The following is a 16,809-nucleotide window of genomic DNA, read 5'->3' on the forward strand; positions in this document are numbered from 1 at the left end:
CAATGAAAAGGTTCAGTTTTCAATAAGAAATTTGAAGTTTTTTTTTTTCCCTGTTACACAAGATCATTCTGCAATTATCATTCAAATGTAAAATTCAAATTCAAAATACATATTCAAATTGAATTGAAATTTGTACTGGAATTAAAAGTGTGCTTTGCAGTAGACTATATTAATATGCAATCATTTTCATTTTGAAACTAAATTGGAATTTTGAAGATAAAGATTTAACAGTCAATTAGATTTCTCACTTAGATACAATTAGATTTTACGGGCTCGATCAGTGGTCAGAATATCACAGCGTGAGGTTTAAGATAATCACTTTAACTACAGCGTGCTCGTTCAGCCTCTCGAAAATGATGTCTTATCTATCTGGGTCAATTAAACATTGACTTCTCTCAGTACCGCTCTCTATATTGACTCGTTGACACACATAGGGAAAAGATGAGTGATTCAATTACATCCAGCAATTAAAATGCAAGCGTTTAGGCTATTAAAAACAGAACATCAAGCTGGAAAAAAGTGTCAAAGCAGGCTGAAGCATGTGTTTATGAGAGGGAAAATGCAGATAAAAGGCTTAGTGAAGGATAGAAAAAACATGGATGATCCGAGGATGGTGAGGAATTGTGAGAACGAAGCTTTGCACACTTGATCTCTTCACAAATCTCTCTTTTCCTCTGTCATTCCTCTCCAAAGACATCAGTGTGTGACAGCCAGATATAAGAGAAGCAGATGAAAGACGAAGAAAACAGAACAAAATGGGAAGTTGATGGAAAGGAGAGAAAGACAGAAATTGAGGTTATGGACAGAAACTGAGAGTTCTTCTTTCATTCTGTCATGAGCTGATCACTGAAACACGGCTTAGCCTGCCTCTCACCAATGTGCTAGCACAACACTTTTTGTCCTTTCATCTGCCCAATGCTTTCTTCTTCTCCTTCTCCTTAATCTTTAACCCCAGCATCCCCATTTCCACCCACCCTGCTCATCTCTTTTTCCGTCAGAAAATTGCTGGTGCAATGGAGGATCCAGGGGCAGCTGGATCCAGGGGCAGGTTAGGACGGGGGGGAGAGGAGGAAAGAGGTTGATCTTTCTATTCCCTTGAACTACTGTTCATATGTCATGTAGGATCTGAGTAGCCAGGCAGAAGGAAATTAAAAAGAATTAAGACAGAATTACACCAAGATAATTCCGGGAAATTCCTCCAAGCATTAAGAAGCTAGAAATTCGGACTGGTGCCAAGGAGTCTGAGCTGACCTGCATCTGGCCAATGTAACTGTCACAAAATAAAGGAGGGTGTCCAGAAAAACCCAACCTTTACCCAAAACCCCCACAACTGGCAAGCACATTCCAGAGAAAGAACTGTGACCATGGAAGCCTGGGGTTTCCACAAATCAAAAGAAGCTCCTTTGTTCCATTCATTCAGTCAGAAAACATGAACACTTAAAATGATGTACTGAATGACCATCATGTGACAGTCAGCCATTATACCCATCACATGCTTAAAACTCATTGTTCAAGAGAGATTGAACAGACACGCACTGGATCTGAACCGTTGAACTATTGGACACAAACTTTCGTTTTTCTTATCTTTTCAAAAGACAATTTTACAGTTTTACAATACATAAACATATAGTATGAAATATAACACTATCAAAAGACTCCATTGTATCATCATTCTACACTGCCAGAGGTGGGTTTATGATTTCTGAGGCCCCAAGCAACCGACCAACCCGGGGCCCCATTTAGAAAATTTTTGCTTAAAAAAATTACATAAAATGTATTTTAAATCATAATTTTAAATTCCTCCTATCACCCATTGTAGCCAAGTATATTCAAAAAATATTATGAAATAAAAATCTAGTTAAAGATAATTAATGCATGTTTTCCAGTTTTCCCACAAAACAGTGGTAAAAAAGCAATATTTACTTACATATATTTTTAACAAAATGTTGTTTGTTTTTTGTTTGTTTGTTTTTTTTTTTTTTGTGAACAGGGTGTGCAAAACCTACTACTTCACCCAGTAACATTTTGGAATTCAGATGTTATTTATTATTATTATAACCCAACAATTATTTATTGTTGTCTAGTTTGTCATTATAATATGATACAGTATTATTATTACTTTGAGGATTTGTTGTATACAATAGTAATATTATTCCTGTCTTATTTACTTTACTTTCACCTGGAGCTTATATTCTGACGCTAAGGATGCATTTTATGTTAGCATCATAGGCAACATTCGTAACAGAATTATAACAGTCAACATACAGACACAGTGGCCCCTCAGCACATTAGAGCAGAAGAAAAATAAAAAACCATTGCCGTTTATCAAGCGCTGAAACTTTGCTTGTTGCAGAAAAATCTGAAATAATGTTAAATATTGTAACAGTTGCCTCTTTGCAACCTGAACTTGTTCAAAACGTTAAATCTTTCTGACACCTGTGCTTAACACAATCTAGACACAGCGCAACAAATGAAGCAGAATGCAGGTGTCTTGACATGCATTTTTGAAACCTGAAGCTCTTATTAGTCAGTCAGTCAGTCATATTTATTTATAAAGCACATTTAAAAACAACAGATGTTGGCCAAAGTGCTGTACAGAGTTTAAACAAATAACGTAATAATTAAAATTAGGACACAAAACACAATCACAGAAAATGCACAATATTTTTTATTTTTTTTACCACTGCACCTACTTGTGACCATATGCAATAATAAATGAATGAGTTTTAAGAAGAGATTTAAAATCATCATATGTTGACGCAGTTTTTATGTAAAGTGGCAAATTATTCCAGAGCTGTGGAGCAGCCACTGAGAAGGCTCGATCTCCTTTCAGTTTGAGACGTGTCCTTGGAACAGTCAACCATAGACTATTGGTTGATCTGAGGTCTCTGGATATATATGGAGGAGCCAAACCATGCAAACCCTATAAACAAACAATAATGCTTTGAACTGAATACGATGTTTGACTGAGAGCCAGTGGAGAGAGACCAGCACTGGTGAAATATGTTCCCTCTTCTTTGTTCCAATCAACAGTCTAGCGGCAGCATTTTGGACAAGCTGAAGACGTGACAGTAAAGACTGTGAAACACTTGACATAGTGTCTAAAAACGTGCCGGTCCTGCTTGAGACACTGAAGAAACGGCGAGACGTGGTGCAGCAGTCAAGGACGTTCGTCCAGTGCGTGTTTACACAGGAAAAAAATGGAAAAATAGAGCAGACGCAAGCAAGAACACATTCGATGTCAACAGCCCCTAACTCATCTGTTCGCGCATATCTGTGAGTCAGAGTGCGTGGGTGAAACAAGTTCGGACGGCCTATATATTTTTTCATAAATTACAAGCCCGAACCCAACTTGAAAAACTGACCAGTCCCGACCCGGCGGCTTCTAATGTGAACCGCGTGCGTGTACCCAGAACAACATGTCACCCCTCAAACAGTTTTTGCGGAGCTTTCCTACCGTGGCGGGGGCCCCCCCGATGTCCGGGGCCCCACGCAATTGCGTGATTTGCGTGGTGATTAAAACTGCTACTGTACACTGCACAACGCACAGTCGATTTTTGATAGTAAAAATCCATCTTACACAAATGATTATAGCCTGATGTCACCTTTAAAATATGTGTTATGACTTGTAATCACTTTTATAACTGATAAATGGGTGATTATGATTTTTAATCTTGTATTATTCATGTTGAAAGAGTTATTCTTAAACTATTATTCTGAGCAGATATATCGTGTTTGATATGTAAAAGTTTGCCTTTCCATGAGGAAAACAATAGATGAATTCATTTTATCATTATAATCTGTTGTATTTAAGATATAAAGTTCATGACTAAAACAATGCCCTTTTCAAGCGGGAAACTAAGCAATCCTTACACAAAATAACTCATAAATAACTCTTGAGGAGGAGGAGAGGAGTTGATCATGTGACAAAGACACTTCTGATTGGTTCAAGTCACCTTTGAGGTGCAGCCAACTTCATCTCAAAATTCTCCATGCCTTTAAGCTCTAAAGAAGTCTCTCCCGTTCCAGCAGATGAGTTTTAATATTGTCACTACGTTAATTTCCAAGGGAAAAGCTCCCTTGGGACCACGAGGCACCGTGCGGGTGTCCTCTTCAGTCCGCAAAATCTCTAGAATGTAGAAGTTGCAAACTTCAACAGCCTCCAGGCTCCACTGGAAGTTCTATCATCAACCCATTGTATATAGTTGATTTCTGCTGAAATCAACCCTCCAACTTCTTCAGAACTTCAAGACCAACTAAACACAAACTTCCAAAGGACATCAAGGACTTCAATGCCATACACCTTAATGCAAGTACAGACCTCCAAGCTTTCACTGAAAGTGCTGGTGTTTCTTTAATATAATTTGTGTAACCCGATTTCAAATCACGGCATACTAAATGAAGCATTAAGGGTTCTAAAGGCATGGTGTAAGGACTCCATAAAGTTCATTTTCCTGTTACAGATCATTTTATTAATTCTGTCAAAACTTATTCATTAACCTGTTCATGTTTTGTCTCTGTGCTAGTTTATGTTGTAGTTTAGTCAATAAAGTTTGTTTGTACTCAAAGAGAAGTTGACTGTGGTATATTTTGATTAAATAATTTGTCAATTGATTCTTAAGATCTACGCTCTGTGCTCAAACAATATTTCAACCTATTTGTGGTATTATTTTCAATGGCCATGAGAATTACACTAAAGAGTTAACAGATATGTCATATCAACTCAGCACGGGACGCAGAGTGATAAGACGTAAACCTTAATTCTTTCAATATTTCCCAAATAGTATGGCTGCTGCGTTGCGAGCTCCGACACACGGTTCAGCAATTTCACACTGTAAACCTGACTTCAAATTTCTCAATGCCGACCCGCTGTTTACAAACACGCAAGTGGAGCCCTTTGTCTGGGCAGCACAGCCGCGGAAACACAAAAGGAAAAGGGGAAACAGAGCCGGCGTTCTCATCAGAGTAAGATGCCACGCAAATCGACCCCCGCTACCCACTATTCTACTGGCAAATGTTCAGTCTCTGGATAACAAGCTCTGCGAGCTGAAAGCGCGAGATACAAGGGACTGCTGCATTATCTGCCTTACGGAAACTTGGATGTCTGCGGAGATTCCAGACTCAGCCATTGAACCCGCGGGGTTCTCTGTGCACCGAGCGGACAGAGCGAAAGACCTCTCAGGTAAAAGCAGAGGAGGTGGTGTATGTTTTATGATCAACAAATCCTGGTGTGATCAGAGGAATGTACATTCTATCAAGTCTTTCTGCTCTCCTGATCTGGAATTTCTCATGCTTCTGTGTCGACCATTCTGGCTACCGAGGGAATTCACAGCGGTCATTATCACAGCTGTGTACATTCCCCCACAAGCCGACACAGACCGGGCACTCAAGGAACTGTATGGGAGTATAAGTGAGCAGGAAACCGCGCACCCTGAGGCCGCGTTCATTGTGACCGGGGACTTTAATAAAGCCAGTTTAAAATCAGTCGCACCAAAATACCACCAGCACATTAGTTTCAACACACGAGGGGAACGGGTTTTGGACCATTGCTACTCTCCCTTCCGGGATGGCTACAAATCCCTCCCCCGCCCACCATTTGGCAAATCGGACCACTCTTCCATTCTGCTTCTGCCCGCTTACAGGCAGAAACTGAAACAGGAAGCACCCACCCTCAGAACGATCCAGTGCTGGTCAGACCAATCAGATTCCATGCTACAAGACTGTTTTGATCACACGGACTGGGAGATGTTCCGGTCCGCCTCTGATGACGACACTGAGCTTTACGCTGATAGCGTAATGTGTTTCATCAAAAAGTGCGTGGAGGACGTGGTTCCGACCAGAACAATACGGATCTATCCGAATCAGAAACCATGGATAAATAACGATGTTCGCGCGGCACTTAATGTGCGGACCTTCGCTTTTAATTCCGGGAACGCGGAGGAGCATTAACAAGCCAGTTATGCCCTCTGAAAAACTATCAGAACCGCAAAACGCCAGTACAGGAACAAAATTGATGGACAGTTTAACACCACCAACTCTAGAAGCTTGTGGCAGGGAATTAACATCATCACAGACTTTAAAGGGTATAAAAACTCCGCCATGAACACCGCTGCCTCTCTCCCGGATGAGCTAAATACTTTTTATGCTCCTTTTGAGGGAAATAACACCGCCCTCACAGAGAGAGCTCTCGCGGCTGAAGCTACAGAGGTTAGTACACTCTCCGTCTCTCTAGGAGATGTAACCTGATCCTTCCGATGGGTGAATATCCGCAAAGCCGCGGGCATTTTCAACCTTTGCCTCTCTGTGTCTGTAGTCCCCACATGCTTCAAAACATCTACCATTGTGCCTGTTCCAAAGCAATCAAAAATAACTTGCTTAAATGACTGGCGTCCTGTTGCTCTGACCCCCATCATCAGCAAATGCTTTGAGAGACTAATCAGAGATTACATCTGCTCTGTGCTGCCACTCTCTCTTGACCCATTGCAGTTTGCTTACCGCAACAACCACTCCACTGATGATGCCATTGCATCTACAATACACACTGCTCTCTCCCACCTGGAAAAAAAGAACACTTATGTGAGAATGCTGTTTGTAGACTACAGCTCAGCATTCAACACCATAGTGCCCTCCAAGCTAGATGAGAAACTCCGGGCTCTGGGCTTAAACAGCTCGCTGTGCAGCTGGATCCTGGACTTCCTGTCAAGCAGACGCCAGGTGGTTAGAATAGGCAGCAACATCTCCTCATCACTGACCCTCAACACTGGAGCCCCGCAGGGCTGTGTTCTCAGCCCACTACTGTATTCCTTGTACACACATGACTGTGTGGCAACACATAGCTCCAATGCCATCATTAAGTTTGACACGACGGTGGTAGGTCTGATCACTGACAATGATGAAACAGCCTACAGAGAGGAGGTGCACACTCTGACACACTGGTGTCAGGAGCACAACCTCTCCCTCAACGTCAGTAAGACAAAGGAGCTTGTGGTGGACTTCAGAAGAAAAGACAGAGAACACAGTCCCATCACCATCAATGGAGCACCAGTGGAGAGAGTCAGCAGCTTCAAGTTCCTCGGTGTCCACATCACTGAGGAACTCACATGGTCCATCCACACTGAAGTCATTGTGAAGAAGGCTCATCAGCGCCTCTTCTTCCTGAGACGGCTGAGGAAGTTTGGAATGAACCGCCACATCCTCACACGGTTCTACACCTGCACTGTAGAGAGCATCCTGACTGGCTGCATCTCCGCCTGGTACGGCAATAGCACCGCCCACAACCGCAAAGCACTGCAAAGGGTGGTGCGAACTGCCAGACACATCATCGGAGGTGAGCTTCCCTCCCTCCAGGAAATATATACAAGGCGGTGTGTGAAAAAAGCTCGGAGGATCATCAGAGACTCCAGCCACCTGAGCCATGGGCTGTTCTCACTGCTACCATCAGGTAGGCGGTATCGCAGCATCAGGACCCGCACCAGCCGACTCCATGACAGCTTCTTGCCCCAAGCAATCAGACTTCTGAACTCTTGATCTCCCACGATCAAAATACATCAGCACTGCACTTTATTACCCTTACTCTTATATCTCACACCGGACTGTCATAAATTATATTGTTATTATATTATATTCTCTCTTAACAACTGACTATCAACCGATAGCCTGAATGTCAATACAGTAAAATACTGTACATTCTATATATACTATATATACTTTTTTATATATTTTTATTTTTTATTTTTATTGAATAATGTGTATCTATATAGTGCGTATTGTATACTGTACAGTGTATGTTATTATTTGTATATTGTTGAGTGTAATTATGTGTATATCAGATGTTTAAATTGTGTTGTGTTAATTTGATGTTATTGTAAATTGGTACATGTCTCATCACTGTCACAACTGCTATGTTGATCGGAACTGCACCCAAGAATTTCACACACCATTGCACTTGTGTATATGGCCGTGTGACAATAAAGTGATTTGATTTGATTTGATTTTCTTCTGCAGAACACAAAAGAAAATAATCTAATTAATATCCCATTACCCAAGAACCAATGAGGTCTTGTGATATGACATTTGGTCGCAAGATGAGCAACACCAACAAAATGAGGTTTGTTGTTATGGGTGTAGTCACATATTGGATTTCAGCACTGTTAATGGACTTTATCAATGATTTGATTTGATCTAATGCTGAATTATGGTCTGTTCATCAGGTATGCCTTCAGAAGACTTTTATGACTCTTTTTGGTGCTTTAGTAAGTGAGTTATTACCTTAAGTGAGTTACTATGTATTCATCTTTTTCCTATTTGTGTTCCACAAGAGGGTGAATAAGTGATTATAAGTTAATTTTTGGGTGAACTATTTATTTCAGTTTCCTGCTTCTCTGAGTTTTCACCTGAGAAAAAGACCCCAATAGTCTCATATGTGTCTTAGTGATATGTGTCGGGTCCCTGCTAGGGTAGCAGTGATACTCACAAATGTTTACAGAACAAGCAGAAACCCGCTGTGCCAGTAGCTTTTTCAATATCTGTTAAGTGATAGGAAGAATAAGGCTTTCTCAAGATGTATGGCAAACCGATCTAATCTGTTGCCTATTAGACGTCAATCTGACATTGCTGTGGGGCAAAAAACAGATACTGTCAAGTCAGCACTTTTAAACATCCGCTCAATAAAGAACAAGTTTAGTCAATGACCTCATCACCTCAAACAACCTGGACTTTATGTTTCTAAATGAGACTTAGATAACAGCTGCAGTGCAACAGTCCTCAATGAATCAGCCCCTCCAAACTTTACTTTTATGAGTGTCTGTAAAGCTGTTAGGAGAGGTGAAGGATTAGTTGCAATATTTAAAGATGTCTTCATGCTTTCAATTTGGAAATAGGCACAGCAAGGCAGACCTTCTTCTCAAACATTATTAACAGCAATATAAACAGCACCTGCACTCTTTTTGCTACTGTAGAGAGACTAACAAACCCCTCAACACAGGTTGCCTGTGAAATGCTCTCTGACAGCAAATGCAACGAGTTTGCATCTTTTTTCCATGAAGAAGATAAATGATATTAGAATAGCGTTCAGCTCATCCTCATGTTGCAGTGAGGTCAGACAGCACCCACCACAAAAACTTCAGAAATTAGTCACTGTATCTGATTTTGAGGCAATTGATTGCAATCGAAACCCTGGAAGAAATAGTACAGCATCTTAAAACGTCAACATGCTGTCCTGACACACTCCCCACATCATTTTTCAGAAATAAGTTTTAACTGTCTGGAAAAAGATCTGTTAGAAATAGTTAATGCGTCACTTCTTTCAGGCACGTTTCCGAAGTCCCTGAAAACTGCAATTGTCAAGCTTACTTACTTACTTTCTTAAAAAGAGCAATCTAGATAACTCAATATTGAACAACTATAGACCCATTTCAAATCTTCCATTCATTGGCAAAATCATTGAAAAGCTTTCAATGTCTTATCTAGAAGGGAGGGGTTTCTATGTGAACATAGGCAACTATGAATCTGAGTGGACATCCATGACGTGTGGACAGGGTTGGGAGGGTTACTTTTGAAATTTGTTCCACTACAGATTACAGAATACATGCTGTAAAATGTAATTTGTAATGTATTTTGTTAGATTCCTCAAGGTCAGTAATGTATTCTAAATACTTTGGATTACTTCTTCAGCACTGGTAGATTTTTTAACTTGTTTTGACTATAAAAACTATAAAAAAAGATAAAATACACATGTTAAAAATACATTCTCTGAAAAACCTAAATATCTTATGCAGTGTTGTTTCTAAAACAAGATAAATCAAATTGATCTTGTTTTAAGGATTTTTAGATATTTTTACAGGAAAACAATAATCTTTTTAAAAAAATTTTTTATTAAGAATAATATTTTTGCCCTAATATCAAAGGTCTTACTAGAAAAAAGAAATTATGATCCAACATGAATTTTCTTGATAAAAAAATATGATCGTGCCTGGTAACGTGCATGTAAAATGGTTAGAAATAGCATTTTAGCTTAGTATAAAGCTGACAATTTACACAAGGTTTATTTCTAATTCTTGTGCTCCAAACTTACTTTAAACTTACTTCTCTGTCTGCTCGTATGAATGTAACACATCACAAGAAATTGTTTCACTGCTGTTCAAATGCACTTTTGATCGCATCATTTATATGTATAAATGTTTTCCATCTGAAAGGACCAAATATTAAATGAAACAAATGACAATAAAATGCAAAGTAATCTCTTCAGTAATCAAAATACTTTTTGAATGTAACTGTATTCTAAATACCAATGATTTAAATTGTAACTGTAGTGGAATACAGTTACTTATATTTTGTATTTTAAATACGTATTCCCGTTACTTATTTCGTTACTCCCCAACCCTGCGTGTGGAGTGCCACAAGGCTCAGTTCTTGCACCGCTCCTGTTCAACCTGTTCATGCTCCCACTAGGCCAAATTATGAAAAAGAACCAAACTGCATACCATAGCTATGCAGAGGACCCATATCTGTCTAGTCCTATCGCCAAATGACAACAGCCCCATAGACTCTCTGTGCCAGTGCATTGATAAAATTAACAGTTGGATGTGCCAAAACTTCCTTCAGTTAAACAATGACAAGACAGAGGTAATTGTATTTGGCAACAAAGGTGAATACATACAGTACCTTGACTCCAAGGGTCTAAAGACAAAAATATCAAGTAAAGAATCTTGGTGTCATTTTGGAGTCAGATCTTAGTTTCAATAGTCACATCAAAGCAATAACTAAATCAGCCTACTATAATCTAAAAAATATAGCCAGAATGAGATGTTTTGTATCCAGTCAAGATTTAGAGAAACTTGTTCATGCATTCATCATCAGTAGGGTGGACTCCTGCAATGGAATCCTCACCGGCCTACCCAAAAAGACCATTAGACACATTTACTGACTGATCACTGTGCTGGACTTACTGATTGCACGGCATCATTGTATTTCTGTATTCTTTTTTTTATTTTTTATTATTTATTCATTTTAATAATTTTTTACATATTTTTTTAATTAATTGTATTACTTTTTAATCTCATTTCTTGTTTATTAATTGGTTTTAAAATTAATTTTAATTGTATCTTGTAGTTTCTTTATCATTTATTTGTAAAGCACTTTGAATTGCCATTGTGTATGAAATGTGCTACATAAATAAACTTGCCTTGCCTTGCCTTTCCTCCAAGTATAGTTTCAGAAAATTTGTGTTCACAAATCAATAACTTCTGTGGATGCTACTCCAGATTACAAACCGTAATTAAAATAGCAAAAATACAAGAAAGTGGATGATTTTCATTTACCTTCATCTGGCAGGAAGAACGTTAGTAAATTCGAACATTTCACATTCATATACATACATATACTGTATATGTTTTTTTACAGTCATGAATATGCTGTTCATTGATTACAGTAATGTGTTTACTATCTCTTTAGCTGTGATTTTTATTGGCCCTACAAATGCTCCTACTACCATACAAGTGCTGAGAAATCACACTTCTTTATATGACAGCCATTGGCTCTGTTAACAACAGCAAACAAGATAGTTAACACCAGTCTTGAGGAAGCTTCTTTGAAGCTAGTTACTCATATAGTCAAGCTATATAGTACACTTTTAAAACAGTAGTTAGATACATTACAAGCTACTCACAAAATGTTGCTTAGTACAGTAAAGCTATTTAGAGGAAAAAACATTTTTAAATATAGTATATAATTTTTTTTTTGATGATAATATTTAATTAAGCAATCAGAGGTATATTCATTTAATTAGGGTGACAGTCCTTTATGAATATTAGCCATGGTTTTACTACAATAACCATAGTTTAACCATGCTATTTGTAGTAAAACCATAGTAGCCACAAAATGAACCAATGGTTACTACAGTCAAGATTGCTACAGTATTACCATAGTAAAACTAATATATATATATATATACAGTACTGTGTAAAAGTCTTACTGTATATAAGATGTTTCACAAAAACATTTGTCTTAAGATGGTTATTTATATCTTCAGCTTTAATGTGTCAACAGGAAATATAAATTTTAAACTCCCGAACATTCCATTTGCAAATAAAAAAGATTAGAATAGAAGAACAGAGAACCCTGCAACAGATGTCATGACCCCCACATAGCCCCCAACTGAACATCAAGTCAGTCTGAGATTACATAAAGAGACAGAAGCAATTGAGACAGCCTAAATAGATAGAAGAACTGTGGTGAATTCTCCAGGAAGCTTGGAACATCCTATCTGCCAACAACCAAGAAAAACTGTGTCCAGGTGTACCTAGGAGAATTGGTGCTGTTTTAAAGGCAAAGGTGGTCACACTGAATATTGATTTAGTTTTTTTATGTTTACTGGACTTTGTATGACATTATGAGAGAAATGAAAACTATTTATGTCATTATGTTTTAAGACATCCTCACTATGCAACATTTTTCACAAATGCCTAAAACTTTTGCACAGTACTGTATGTGTGTGTGTGTGTGTGTGTGTGTGTGTGTGTGTGTGTGTGTGTGTGTGTGTATATATATATATATATATATATATATATATATATACACCATTAATTTAATTATTATTAATAGAGTTATTTTGACCAATAATCATTCATTTTTGCAAGGGTTAAACAACTGGGTGGCAATATTAAATGATACATAAATTTATACTTAATGTACACTAAAAAAAAAAAAAAAAAAAAAAAAAAAACCCTATTTTATATAACTGAGTCAAAATAATAAACAGCAGCAATTAACAAAATAGGCTCAAGTGAATCAGTAAATCTTTTATGTGAATAGGGGTGGGAATCACAAGGTAACAGGCTATACGATATAATATCGATACTTAGGTCACGATACAATATTATTGCAATTCTTTATTTTTGGTGTATTGAGATTCAAAACTACAATATTTTGCAATATTTCACTCAATGTTTCTCATTTGTCTTCATCAGACTTAAGATAACTTTTTCCAAATCACCAAATGCATTGTTAAATTAATATAAAAGTGCCAGTTTACAAAACAATGCTAGTTTATTTCCTAATATCTATACACAGTGCAAAGCCATAAGCATATACAGTAAGACCATAATGGCTCCCTATTTTTGTGGTTAGGTCAATGTAGCTAGTCTTTCTAAAAATAAACTAAAAAACGAAAGTATTTATGAATACAATAGTAGCCAAAAACCTTTAAAAACATTATTTATTATAATAATTTTTCAATACACAAAAGTATAATAGATTTCACCTAAAACATTAGCCTATTTTATATGACACTAACATTTTTGTTAAAATACCTCAGTCAATGTTACTATAAAATTGTAATAAATTTTAGGAAGGGAGGGTGATTATGTATAAATAATTGCACCTTCTGAGGGACTGTTGTTGAATTCCTAGATAATTTTTTCCCATCACTATAATATTATGGCGTGCAAATATCGATACAATATCACAAGAAAAATATCATGATACTTTAACATATTTATATTTTTCCCCACCTCTATATGTGAACTAGTTCATTAACATAAAACGTCTGTGAGAACCAGCTCACTTGAATGAATCAGTCCCTGCATTTCAAACAGGTTAAATAACCCTCCAAAGGGCACTTTGAAGGGAGAACAATCATGATAGTCATGCTGTAAGATTGCTTCAAACAGAATTTCCAATAAAAATAACTTTTAAAACTATGTTCTGAATGACCCTTATTTTTGAGCCCCACACCTTTTAGCCCTCCAAAACTCTCACAGTGGATGGTAAAGTGTTCAAAGGGAATACGGCATAGGGATGATCACTTCTGAATGCAGTGCCGGTCCTGCCCATTAAGCGACATAAGCGGCTGCATGGTCCCGTGACCACCAGGGGGCCCCCTACCATGTGTTAAGCGTGGCCAAATAATTTTTTGCAATCAGTGTAATAGCATTGGGCACACAGCCCGGCTATATGCATGGCAATAGTTTGATAGAACCTGTCAAAACTATAAAAAAATATTATATAATCATCAAAGAAAAAAATAATAATACATAAGTATGCAAATTTGACTCCTAATTTCTTAAGAATTAGTGTGGCAACATTAGTAAGACAGCTGTTATCATTATAGGTGACCAGAGTTCAAATCCACCTTTTGCCAACTTCACTCTTCTCTCCATATTCATCTCATGTAAGTGAAGACGGACAGTGGCTGTAAGCCATTAGAGAGTTTTCGATTTTAATTAAAAATAAACACAAAATGTGTAAGTAAAATATCTAAGGGGAGTGTGATATAACTACAAGTAAACATGATGTCCTTGCTGAGATCTGGGGGCTCACTAAACGTTGGGCAGCGCAGAGAAGGGTTTGGTTTAGGTAGGGCACGTGGGTGGCAACTTTCTTCAGCGGCTCTGCATCTCATAGGCCGGTGGAGAGCAAGGGTCATGATGCGCACATGGGGAAAAGCAGACTCTCCCTCTCAAGCAACAAATCAGGTGCGTTTCCCGCTGCCAGCGATGTATTAAGGAACGTTCTGGGTTCAATACAAGTTGAGCTCAATCGACAGCATTTGTAGCATAATATAGATTACCACAAAAAAAAAAAAAAAACATTTATTTGTTCCTCTTTTTCTTTAAAAAAAAGCACAAATCTGGGTTAAGGTGAGGCACTTAAAATGGAAGTGAATGTAGGCCAATTTTTGGACTTTCAAATTTATTTATTTTTTAAGTATAGCCACAACAATAACCAAACAATGTATGTGTTAACATGTTCTATCCAATTTTACAACTGTGTCAGCAACCCTGAAATATCTTTAAAAAAAAAAATATTTAAAGTTTACAGCTTAAATAATACATGAGTTTTAACAGAATAATTAATGTAATTGCTTTTGTAAAATTATAAGCTTCACATTTCTGCCTTTAAACCACCAAACATTGTCCATATTCACTTCCATTGTAAGTGCCCAACTCAATATTTGCTTTCCATTTTTTAAGAAAAGGAGGGAGGATTTGAAATGAATTCTTGTGGTAATCAACATTATGCCACAAATGCTGTTGATTGAGCTTAACTTGTATTGAACCTGGAATATTCCTTTAAAGTTCTGTCACAATACTACATGCACTGAAAATGTTGTTATGTTATAAACTTTTTTAGAATACACTATAATACACTGCTGTGCAAATCATATTTGCCAAAATATACACCAGCATATAGCATATGCCACTCTCAATAAGTGTAAATAGCATCTACCTTAACTTAATTTGGTAATTTAAGTATTTCTTATAGCTACAGAGCTGAGATATTCTTCTAAATATCTTCATTTGTGTTCAGCAGAATACAGAAAGTCATATACATCTGGGATATCAAGAGGGTGAGTAAATGATGAGAGATTTTTCATTTTTGGGTGAACTATTCCTTTAAGTCAGTGAACAAGATAATTAATGCATAGCAAACAGGGTTGCAAATATCAGAATTGTTCACAGATAGACAGTCGCTAAAGTTAATAAATGAATCCAGTCCCATCACGCTTTGCGGATGATGTGGGCGGAGCTTCCGGTTAAGCATAAACAATCGTTATGCAATTTACTAACACAGCATTAAAAATGACAAACTTGAGAAGAAATGATCACAGAATTATTGCGATATTGTTCTTCCTCACCCATCTGTTAAGGATTATGGGTTTCAGGATGATGGCCAAATATCGCAAATAGAAGCATTTTATCCATCGATAGAAGAACATGAGCAGACAAACCTGATAAGCTATGTAGCCTGTTAGCGCCTCCACAGCTGTAAAGTTGGACATGTTTTGAGAACTATAGATAATTATGGTTATTTTAAAGCATATATTGAGTCTAGTCAGAACCTGAAGAGTTTGTTGTGAATCTCTGCACAATATAAGAGCCTGCATGTCAAATTCAAGTAAAAAATAAAGAAATACCAGTGATTTGAATTAGAAGGATGGGAGACATCTACAAAATGTGCATAATATCAAGTGCCTACATATTTACACAATAACAAATTCCGAGAGGAAACGTCTTGTAGATGTATTGCAGATGAGCAAACAACCCAAAAAATACATCTTCCAGATGTAAACATACATATCAAAGAGACATCTGGATGATGTATGTGTGCTATCAGGGTTAAAAAATATTTTACATGATATGCATAAACAATGATCTTTTAATATAGTGATGGATGGGAAATACACAATAGGTACTGTAATATAACAGCACACGCCTCCACCAGAACTCTTGCGCACGCATCATCTGAACTCAGCGCACGCACAATGGAACTGCGTCTGGCAGGACCATTTGTTTTCCTGAGGTAAGACCACTGATATAGAACTGGATCGCTGACACAACGTTAAACTGCCAGCAGGAGGTGAAGCCACCGGAAATGTTTGAGTGGCCATTTTAGTATTCTAGAAACCCCGTTTCACCGGACCTGCGGATACAACAGTTGCATTTCGCCCTCTAGTGACAATAGTGTGTGATACTGTTTGATATAGATACACACAACTCGCTCGGGCTTTCAAGAAACAGGAAAAATTCCTGACTTTAAATTAATAAATTATTACATGTGTGGGATGTTTGCGTTGTTGGGATGTACATGCAGATTTCAGATTTTAAAAAAAATGTTTACTCGCTGAAATGAGATGTTTGCCTATTAAGTCAACAGGGATATTGGAATGTTTGGTCTGCCTGCCTGCCATCATCTATATACATTCATTTAAATTTTTGATTCATTTTACATTTTTTGCTATAATTTGTTATAATTATTTATTGAAAAATATATTGTAATGAAGTAATTAACCATTTTTATATATCCTTAAAT

The 16,809-nt window shown here is 37.4% G+C and overlaps 1 protein-coding gene across 1 annotated transcript in view; it reads right to left on the reverse strand.

The window, feature by feature from the left end:
• The window catches only part of LOC127433017 (Kv channel-interacting protein 1-like), a 62,111-nt gene that overhangs the window by 24,946 nt on the left and 20,356 nt on the right, over positions 1 to 16,809 (reverse strand). The window lies entirely within an intron of this gene.

This window comes from Myxocyprinus asiaticus, chromosome 42, assembly GCF_019703515.2.
Source record: "Myxocyprinus asiaticus isolate MX2 ecotype Aquarium Trade chromosome 42, UBuf_Myxa_2, whole genome shotgun sequence".
Lineage (NCBI taxonomy): Eukaryota > Metazoa > Chordata > Actinopteri > Cypriniformes > Catostomidae > Myxocyprinus > Myxocyprinus asiaticus.